At 31.1% G+C, this 9,915-nt stretch overlaps 1 protein-coding gene across 1 annotated transcript in view; it reads left to right on the top strand.

Annotated features, from left to right (window-relative positions):
• The first annotated feature begins 7,131 nt into the window (after positions 1-7,131).
• Positions 7,132-9,915, top strand: part of LOC132931019 (myb-like protein AA) — a 162,398-nt gene continuing 159,614 nt past the window's right edge. The window contains exon 1 of the mRNA XM_060997199.1: positions 7,132-7,602. The gene's annotated coding sequence lies outside the window, so the exon portion shown is untranslated. The remainder of the gene's footprint in view (positions 7,603-9,915) is intronic.

The following is a 9,915-nucleotide window of genomic DNA, read 5'->3' as shown; positions in this document are numbered from 1 at the left end:
AATTTAAAAGATTTTACTTGAAAAAATTACGTATAACATGATAAACTGATATCATAAAATGATATTACAATAAAGGATTTTTTTTAACAAGTGCATTTTTTAACCAATTAATAATATGATGATATGAATATTTAAGAAATACTGTCTCCTGTAAACATTACGATGTTTTTACATGTTACATGTATTAACGATTTGTCTTATATGATATGTTTCAATGGGCGACTGCGTGCAATCCTTAGGTACCTCCTGGTGTTTCTACTGAACCATTTTTTTTTAAATTTACATGACGTTTTAATAACACTTATATTTATAAAATTGAATAAGCCACTGATAATATAATTTATGCCACTTTAATTCTGTTTAAATATAATATATCATTGACGCTTTTAAGGTGTTGACCAATGGAAAACCATATTTTCTTGTGTTATAATAAGTTTGATTATTAATTTTTAATTAAATCAGTATATTATAAGTAAAACTTATAGCTTATTTTTTTTTTTATCATTTTTTCAATATAGGTTAGGTTTGGAAGTCAAGATAGTACAAAATATTCCACAATAATTAAATTAACTAAACATTTTATAAATATGTATACTATAATTTCAAAAAGCGCTAAGACGCTTAGTATACGTACATGTATAGCTAGTTTTGATCGGTTTCTTGATAATGTATAATAACATGATATTCCCGATTTTGAGATAAAGTTTCCAAACTTGTATTGGGGATAATTTCACGAAGTCTTCTGGCATCATTGGCATTTCGTCAATTTAAGTAACTATAAATTATAATTACAATCTAAACTTGAAAAATGTTACAACTTTAATATTTTATTCATTAAGAGTTTTTTAGTGAAATTATTTTAGAGGCACTTGGGTATACGTATGACTAATTATATTTTATAGTTGGTAAAGTTACCAACGAGATAATAATCAACGTACAAACGTACAATATAAGTTAGGTTAGGTTAGTTTCACTAACCCAAAATAAACTGTTTTTGTCCAGGTGAAACGATATCATACAAATTCTAACTAAGGGTAAATAATTTCAAACTAATTATTTACAAAAATATTTATATAAATATTTTTTGAAAACTCGATTGTTGGGTATGAGCCGCTGAAGAAACGTATTCATATAGAATTTCAACTAAAATATTTTTCAAGTTTCCAATATAGAAACTTACAAGACGCTATAGCGTTAAATTACAGACTGCTGCTACAGATAACATCAAGTCGACCGCTGTAAAACATAAACTATAATTACTATCGCCGAGGATTTTGGACGGCTGATGTACAAAATCACAACACTTTTTATCGTCATCTACACTGGTTATCATATGCTCCTATTGGAGACTTGGCACGTGTGCATACCAATGTACCATTAATGTGGCCGTTAAAGGTACTGCTTGTCGTTATCGACGCATAGGTACCCATATGGTATATTTGCAAATGGTTTCTTGGTACGGCGGTCGAGTATGCACAAAATCCTTTGGCATGCCAAACGCTAAATTTTGTAATTCCCGTGTATATTTAAAAATATATTCTTAAAAACATACATAGATATTTAAATACTCAATAACAACTTGAATTTTAAATATAATCAAAATATTTATTAATAGGTATTAAGTTATCCTTTAAAATTGATTATCTTAGATTTTTAAACGATGGATAAAAATAAACAAATTTATATAAACTAAAAATTACTCAAAACTATGATTTACGTCTTCTTAATTATTACTTACTTATTGACTAAAATGTATTAATTAGAAAAAATAAGATTGGCGCAAACAAACAATGTTTTATGATACGAATAATATGTCCTGTACATGCGTATAAAAAGTGAACGTTTTAAATTTTATGTACGACCGATACATATTCTAATACATAATGGAGTGTTGCCTTAATTTGCGTGAAATAGATTTGTAGAAGTAAAACAAAATATCGTTTGGAAAAATGACACTGTCCACTGCTATAATAATATACTCCGTGTGCGATAATATAATAATATTATAATACTCGATAAAAAGTAATTGGTTTATTAATCTTAAATTTGCAACGTACATTCAAACTAGTTATTTGACGTTTAAATACAAATGTAGAAATTCAAATTCATATTCATATCCAATTTGAATTTCGAATAACTCGTGTTTGTATTTTTATTTTTAATATTTTTTACTGGCTCGCGAATTAAAGCGATAGCCGTACGAAGCGGTGATGTGAGTTGTTTGTCCGAGATGCGTGTACAGAGACTTTTTAAAATATCACTTCAGCTGGTACACCAAAACTAGTTTAAAACATAAAAATATACGACTATTAATATTATTATAATATTATTCAACCCGTAATGTTATCGACCTCGGCACAATATTATCATTACACGTATAAATAGACAAGAAATAAAAACGTGTACATTGTACATCTATAACATTGATTGTGTTGTAGTGTTAAAATGTTGTAACATTAATGTTATGAAGTATCAGAATATCGGAATTTGCACAAATTTAAATTAATAATATTGGCGAGTAATATGTTACGACCGGTCGATGACCAATACACAAGTTTTCAACATCAAACTGGTAACTGCTATATTATTATAATATTATTTCGTTTATATTTTCATCCACTAGTATTACAAGTAGTCACGTTGCATTATTTTGCATTGCACTTTTTTTACATTCGACATGGATAACTTGAGGCAAAATTGTGCACAAAAACAATAAACCGTTTTTCTTAAATTGTACGTCTGCACCACCCGACCAATTTATTGTTAAACGTTTTTAATATTAAATGTAGGTAAAGTGATTTATCTTGTCCACTATGATGTACTCGTATTTTATTAGTTATTGATAACCATTCAATTTATTCATAATATTATCTGTTTATTGTACATCACTGGTCTTTTTCCCATTTAATAGCCGTGTAAATAATAGAGTCTATTACATATACTAGCAGTGACGGAACCTCTTAAATACTAAATAGTGCTTAAATTATGAATAATATTGTATTAGTATGTATAGATACTTGTCACTTGAATTACCATAATATATTTTAAGAGATAGAAAATTGTATTAAATTTAATAAAATGTTATGATTTTTTTTTAACGAATGTATGATGTTATATCATTATTCAAAATTTAAAGCATTTTTATACTTAATTAAAGACACAATTATTGAGATAATTTATATATGCATGTATAATAGGTAGTACCTATAACGAATAACGGACAATTCTTTGTCCTATAAATCTATATATAAATTATATTTTATTATCATTGACAAATAGTTTTTTTTTATGTATTATTAAATCATACATGCAAACACTATTCCATCACAAGCTTATGCTTAAAAAAGTAAATATATATATATTATTATGTTATATTATTGTATATTATCTAACTATTGTATACTGTATAGACTATAGAGTACTTATGTGTATTTTTTTTATATATATATTCCAATGAGAAATGTTCCTTGTCATTAATAAATAATGTTTAAGTTAGTTAAAATAAGGTTAGGTTAAGGTAAGGTTAAACATTTTTTAAAGGAGGTAATGACCAACAGAAGTAAAAGCTTATAGGTTAAAAATCATCTTTAATAGATAAATTATTAAAGAATAATATTGTAATAACAAAAAAAAGCATGTGTAGTTAGGTTACATTGGAACTTTGGACACAATAACTTAGGTAATCATGTGTTATATTATAATTTATAATTCATAGATATAAAATAAATTTCAAGCAATTGTTGTTTTGCATATTCTAAAGGACTATACGAGTAGATCGAATGACGTTTGTATTAATTGCCCGTTCACGTACACTAATAACAAATAATAAGTATTGAAAATTAAAATTACGTATATGTATATACGTATAGTGTCCTTGCAAAACCCAGAAATTAAAAACTCGAGTACAATTTGTATGAAAAAAGTTTCTGAGCGTTGAACTTTCAACCAATTGTACTGTGCGAAATAATTAATTTTTAGCATGTTATGTAATTTTAATTTTAATTTTCTTGACCATCTCAGACAGTTAAACATTTTTTTACGACATTGTTATGACGTTAGATTTTGTTACATGTTTATTATTAGGAGTGCAAACTTGAATACGTGCCAAAGTTAGATCAATAGCGAGTAAAATATTTATTATTATCATAATATAATGTTTTAATCAAATCATTTATATTCAACTGTTAATATATTAGCAATATTTTTTTATTATAAGAAAATACTCATATATTTTGTATACTAAATTCATAAAATAGCAAGCTAAATGTTTGTTTCTAAAAATAAATATATAATAAGTACATCGTTCAATTTAAAGATAAAAATATTTTGATAACGATTTTTGTTGTACCTCGTACAAATCCCAAGAAGGCTGACACGTCATGGTGTAGTGTACTCTCTGCAATCTACAGGTAGTTGACTAAATCATTTTACTATAAATGATTCGGCTATTGAATAATTTTTGCGAACATTTTTTTCCTTCATAAAACCAAACCCATAAAGTATATCAGGCAAGTATACAAAAAAAAAATTTGGGGGGGTGTACAAAATTTAGCAATACAAATTGTGCCGTAACATAATAAAACAATTTTTTCCTCGTTACTCAAAAAATTTTCGGAGGGTTTGAACTGCAACCCCCCCCCCTGTATACAGGTGCCTGTAGTATACAAAGCAATTTTATTTATCTATCTGTACTGGTAACAGTAAATTATAATACATACCTACCTAAATTAATTTTTCATCAAGAAACTATTACTATTTATTAGAAAAAATCAAGTAATGATAATCCAAAAAGAATGTGACAGATATAAACAAATGTGATTGTATTATTTTTTAAGCAATATTTTTTTCAGTCTTAATAAAATAATGATACTACTTATATAACCAAATTTCACCTTGGAAAAAAAACAATTATAAAATACAGCACTATATCGACGAATTTCGATTAGTGTAGGTTTACGGCAAATTGTCATTGGTTTACCTCACTTGTAAACTAATTTGTGTTGAATTGGATAAGGCACTTGGTATTTTTGTATTGGGTCAAATTATTATATTATGACATACACATTTTCAAAAATAAATCTAAATACCTATTATAACAAAAGTATACATTACTTAGATTAGATTGAAAAATGATTTAATTTAAAATATGTGCCATTCGATCACATCACATTGTGTTTAAACAATCTGTCGATTTAAAATGTATCTATGTCCTTTACTTAAGTTGGTTGGTATAACATGCACTGAAAATTTACAAGTAGTTAAAAATTGTTAAAACAAATAACCTCTCAGAGTCATTAATTTTAAACATTTTAGCTTGAGACATCATTACAACATGACGTTAACGACTAAGCATTGGAAATGAAAAGTTTTAATTGTATATATTATGTGTATCGTACTTTTAGGTATTTTCGGCAGTCATTTTAAACATTTCTCATTCAGTTTTTAAGTTTTTGAAGAAAAATATTTTAATTTAAGATTTAATTACATAATATTTCATCGTTGAAGAAAACTACACATTTTTATTGATTCTGTTTTGTACGACTCTACGGATCGTTCGATTGTCAATCGAAAATTTAATTTAGTTTTATTTCAAAGTTTGAAGTAGAATATTATTATTTTTTTTTTTTTTTGAAAATGTTATGTGAAAATTACAATACATTCCATTGTTAAAACCATAAAAAATTTAATATTAAACCACATCGATAAATTTATTTTAATTATACTGGTTGGATCGGCGTAAAGCATCTCAAACAGTCTCCCGTTTTCATATTGTGTAAACATTTACCAGGTGTTTAGAGAAAACAGATTTTGGCAGTCTACGTTGTTTGATTAACCGATTTGATAATTTCATTCGTAGCAAATAACTTGATTATTAAGCAGTATTATATTATATTTTGTTGCGGGTTTATGTTTAATTAGTTTTATGAAAAAATTATAAGTACGTGCGTAGAATCATAGGTCAAACTAGAAACCGAACTTAATTAGATTGGATCCCAGAGAAAAAAAAATAGGTATAGAAAAAAAACAAAATATTTGATTTTAATCTGTTATTTAATTTGTTATTTAAATAAAATAATTAACCATCTTTTTAAATTGTATTAGAACTTAACTATTTTTTTTAAAGTATTACGTGAAATTATTTTGGTGACTATGTGTAGAGAACGCACTCCTGAAGTTCACAACTTATCAACTTATTAATGTACTACTATAGTACAAAGTATACAAAAGCCGTACATTGATAATTTTTATCCCATAATATTAGGACTTATTCCACCAACGATTACAGTTTTACGCAATTTCAGATTTGAATGAACATAATCAACAATTTTTGTATTTACTAATGCTACATACATATACTATACGACGGGTGTGCGTTTCTGCTATTATGCGATTAGAATTGTTTGCCTTTGAATCACACATAATATTCTATACGAGAGTGTGCACTGTGCAAACAACGGTTTTATTTTGATATTAATAATGAAACTATTCACTACAATACATGCAAATTTAGCAATCAATCGCCATCGGTGTGAAGAATCGTTAAAACGGAAGTGTGCCGATATGTCGAAAGGTTAGGTTGGATTAGGCGTAATGGCATACATTATGCATAATGACTGTGGCGGACCCGAAAGTTCAAAACGCATGCGGCGGCGGACGCGCATTGCAAGTATCGCTGCAGCCTCTACATCCCCCTCACCCAAATCGCTTACCCACGCGCACCGTCGCCGGAGGCGCCGATACCGACGATACTCGATCGAGCGTGCCTATAAAATATAATAATAAAAGAACTACCGTTGTTTACGTGAAACGTCGTCGAAGAAGTACTGTTGTCGTCCGCCGCGGCCGAACGATCGCACACGCACGCACGCGCACACACACACACACACACACACACATACACACACACACACACATACACACACACACACGCACACACACACGCACTAGCACCCCGTCTGTATATACGCGCACACACGGACACGAAAACTTGTTTGACTAGGCACGGCCGGTCACCCGCCGCCGTGGAGACTACACACACGCGCGCGCGCCGCGCGCAACCGGCAAGAATGGGACGGAGGAGAATAAAGTTGATCTCGTCTCACACCTGCTCAAGATTCCCTCCGTGTCCGATGAGCATTCAGTGTCTTCGGAGCTCCGGTTCCGTGCGTTTCGTTTGATATCATATCACAGTCTGTATACCGTGTGCGCGGTTCCGCGGCGCCGCCGTCGCGCGTTAAATCCATCATCGCCGGTGCGGTTGCAGTAATAATAATAATAATAATTATAATTATATTATACCTTATAATATTGTGTTTTTCGCCCGCCGCCGATTTTGGTTCCGTTTGTTTTCTATTTCGTCGTCCGCCTTTGTACGCCGCATTCGTCGTCCGCCGTTGCTTTTAAAAATAATATTAGTATTTCAATAAAATAGTTCGTCTTTCGTGTTTTTCGACCGAGTGCGTCCCGTCAAAACATTGTGCGTTCGGTTTGCCGGCTTGACCGACGTCGCCGTGAGATCTGCACTATCGTCACCGCAAAAGCCGAAAATCTGACGTCAGACTTCCGGAGGATATTTTACGCGCAGCAGGATTTGAACGCAAGGTCGGTGCACTTTTGTTTAATTAATCTTAATCCGTTATAGCGATCGCGCTATAGTACGAGTATATTAGGTACTTGGTCACTACATTTCGCCCGTCCGCGACTTAAACGCCGTTTCCCGCCCGTTTTTCAACGGCGAAACCCGTGCGCGCGCGATTTTCGTACCAAACAATGGTATAAAGTGTGGGATTTCCCCAGACTGCCGAAAAATCTAAAACAGCCACCGTAACGTTGGTAACGATTCGTTGCGGTCAACGTGGTACCTGAACGGTTCGCGGTATCGACCGCTGTGGTAGCCGCGGGGAATCCCGCCAATGGAATATGCGCGCATACCACGGTCGTTTTCTTGTTCTGAAATCGGAGAACTATTATTATCCTAAACTAAGTACATCATAATAATTTGCACACGGTATCGTGTACTCGACTGCTCGACGTTTTATCGGATAAATGTGCAATTTGTCGCGACGTGGGCGAAACCCACCGCGACGTTATACGTATTATCGTATATTATCAGTCTCTGACGCACCTATTAAATTATATATAAGTATACGTATAAATGTATATTATATGCATTTGTATGTATTTACTCGGCAGCCGTAACCGTGATACAGTCGCCGTGTGTGTCGCATATCATAACAACTGGGTTATAATAATAATCGTCGTTCGCGGAAAATAATAATATTTATTATTGTTATTATTATAAATTATTATGATAGAAAAAAAGCACCGTTGCCGGCTCCCGGAGCACGAAAAAAAAACTTGCCGCAGTCGTTGTAAACGCCGTCCGTTTATGTTATTGTAGGTATATCTGGTATATATTATATGGGTACACCGAGTCTGTGGCGATGTGTGTCGTTGCGATACTTAATATTATCCTCCGTAGTTTATACGTTTTATAAAAGTGCGGTTTTATTATTATTTTATTTATTTTTTTACCGTCTGAAAAATAAAACGCGTATTATATACGATACGAGTAAATAATTTTCTTGGTCAGCACTAAGTACTACACGTCATGACAATAATAATAATAAAAATAACAACAATAATACGCGCAGCGGTACTGCCATCGAGTTCGCCCACATTCCCTGACGCTCTCGCCGCTTGATGTCCACCACATTGGGCCTCATGTGTTTCCGAGTAGGAATATAATTCCAGTACAGTGTACGTAATATTATTATACTTTGCACATGGGCATGAATTACTACACTTTTCGTTATTCGTTTTTGCTGGTATAGGAACCTATTAAAACTACACGTTTTTCGCATATTTTTTTTCGTTTCGCTATTTCCAAGTATGACAGGGTAAAATTATTTCACACCATTCCGGTGTTTACGGTATCCGACCGATCCCACATCAAAATAATTTCCGGAGGAATTCCATCATTGAATTCATTGCAGTTATTTTTGGCGTACCATTAATTTAACCCATGTTGTAACGGTGGTACATATGAGTAAATACAACAACCGTAACTCGATCTGTACGATGTAAAAATATACAAAAGGTTTTAGTATATTGTCCATCTATGTATAATAAGTTTTGTTTATAATAATTTTTCACCATTTCGACTTCAACCCGTATTATTTGTGTTCCGATGTTTTATTGTTATCGACTCGTCGTGTATAATAAGTGTATGTCCTATATATACATATAATATAATATAAAATTATTATACACACGCGTACTTATGTGGTATTAAAGACGTATAGTCAGTGGCTATTGTTGTTGACCAGCAGCTGAGTGCTCCGTCGCATAGTGTTTACTCCGCGACCTTGGCATTAGGTAGAAATATATAAATCACTATACTTTGCTTTATTATCCAACTAATATATTGTAATAATATACTATTATTGTACATATCAAACACTTATTCGCTCACGTCACCCTATCACCTCTATCCGACAATTAACTGCGTAGTCTACATAATATATACGACGACGTAGGTATACTATTATGTATTTATATTTGAATTTTCGCTATGAATAAACACTGGTATAGGTATTACAGTAATATTTTATACAACTACCCAAGTTAAGAATAATATACGATTAAAAATGAAAACTACTTTTTATGTTGATAATATTGTATTATAAATTATTAATTACTATATCAATTAAAATAATTTTTCATCATTCATTTATAATATACTTTCATTTCCCAGCATTTTCATAATATCTACTTTTAATTGTTTTCGCTTTTGTTTTATTTCCTTGTATGAATCTGCTACAATGACAGACAACTTATAAGTTGTAAATTTTGTATTATTTATTGTTTTAAATTAACTATTTTTATATTAAAATATTATAATAAAAATAATTT

This window comes from Rhopalosiphum padi, chromosome 4 (genome assembly GCF_020882245.1).
Source record: "Rhopalosiphum padi isolate XX-2018 chromosome 4, ASM2088224v1, whole genome shotgun sequence".
NCBI classification, from domain to species: domain Eukaryota; kingdom Metazoa; phylum Arthropoda; class Insecta; order Hemiptera; family Aphididae; genus Rhopalosiphum; species Rhopalosiphum padi.
Note: the sequence above shows the minus strand (reverse complement) of the source record. Positions and strands in the feature narration are given on the sequence as shown.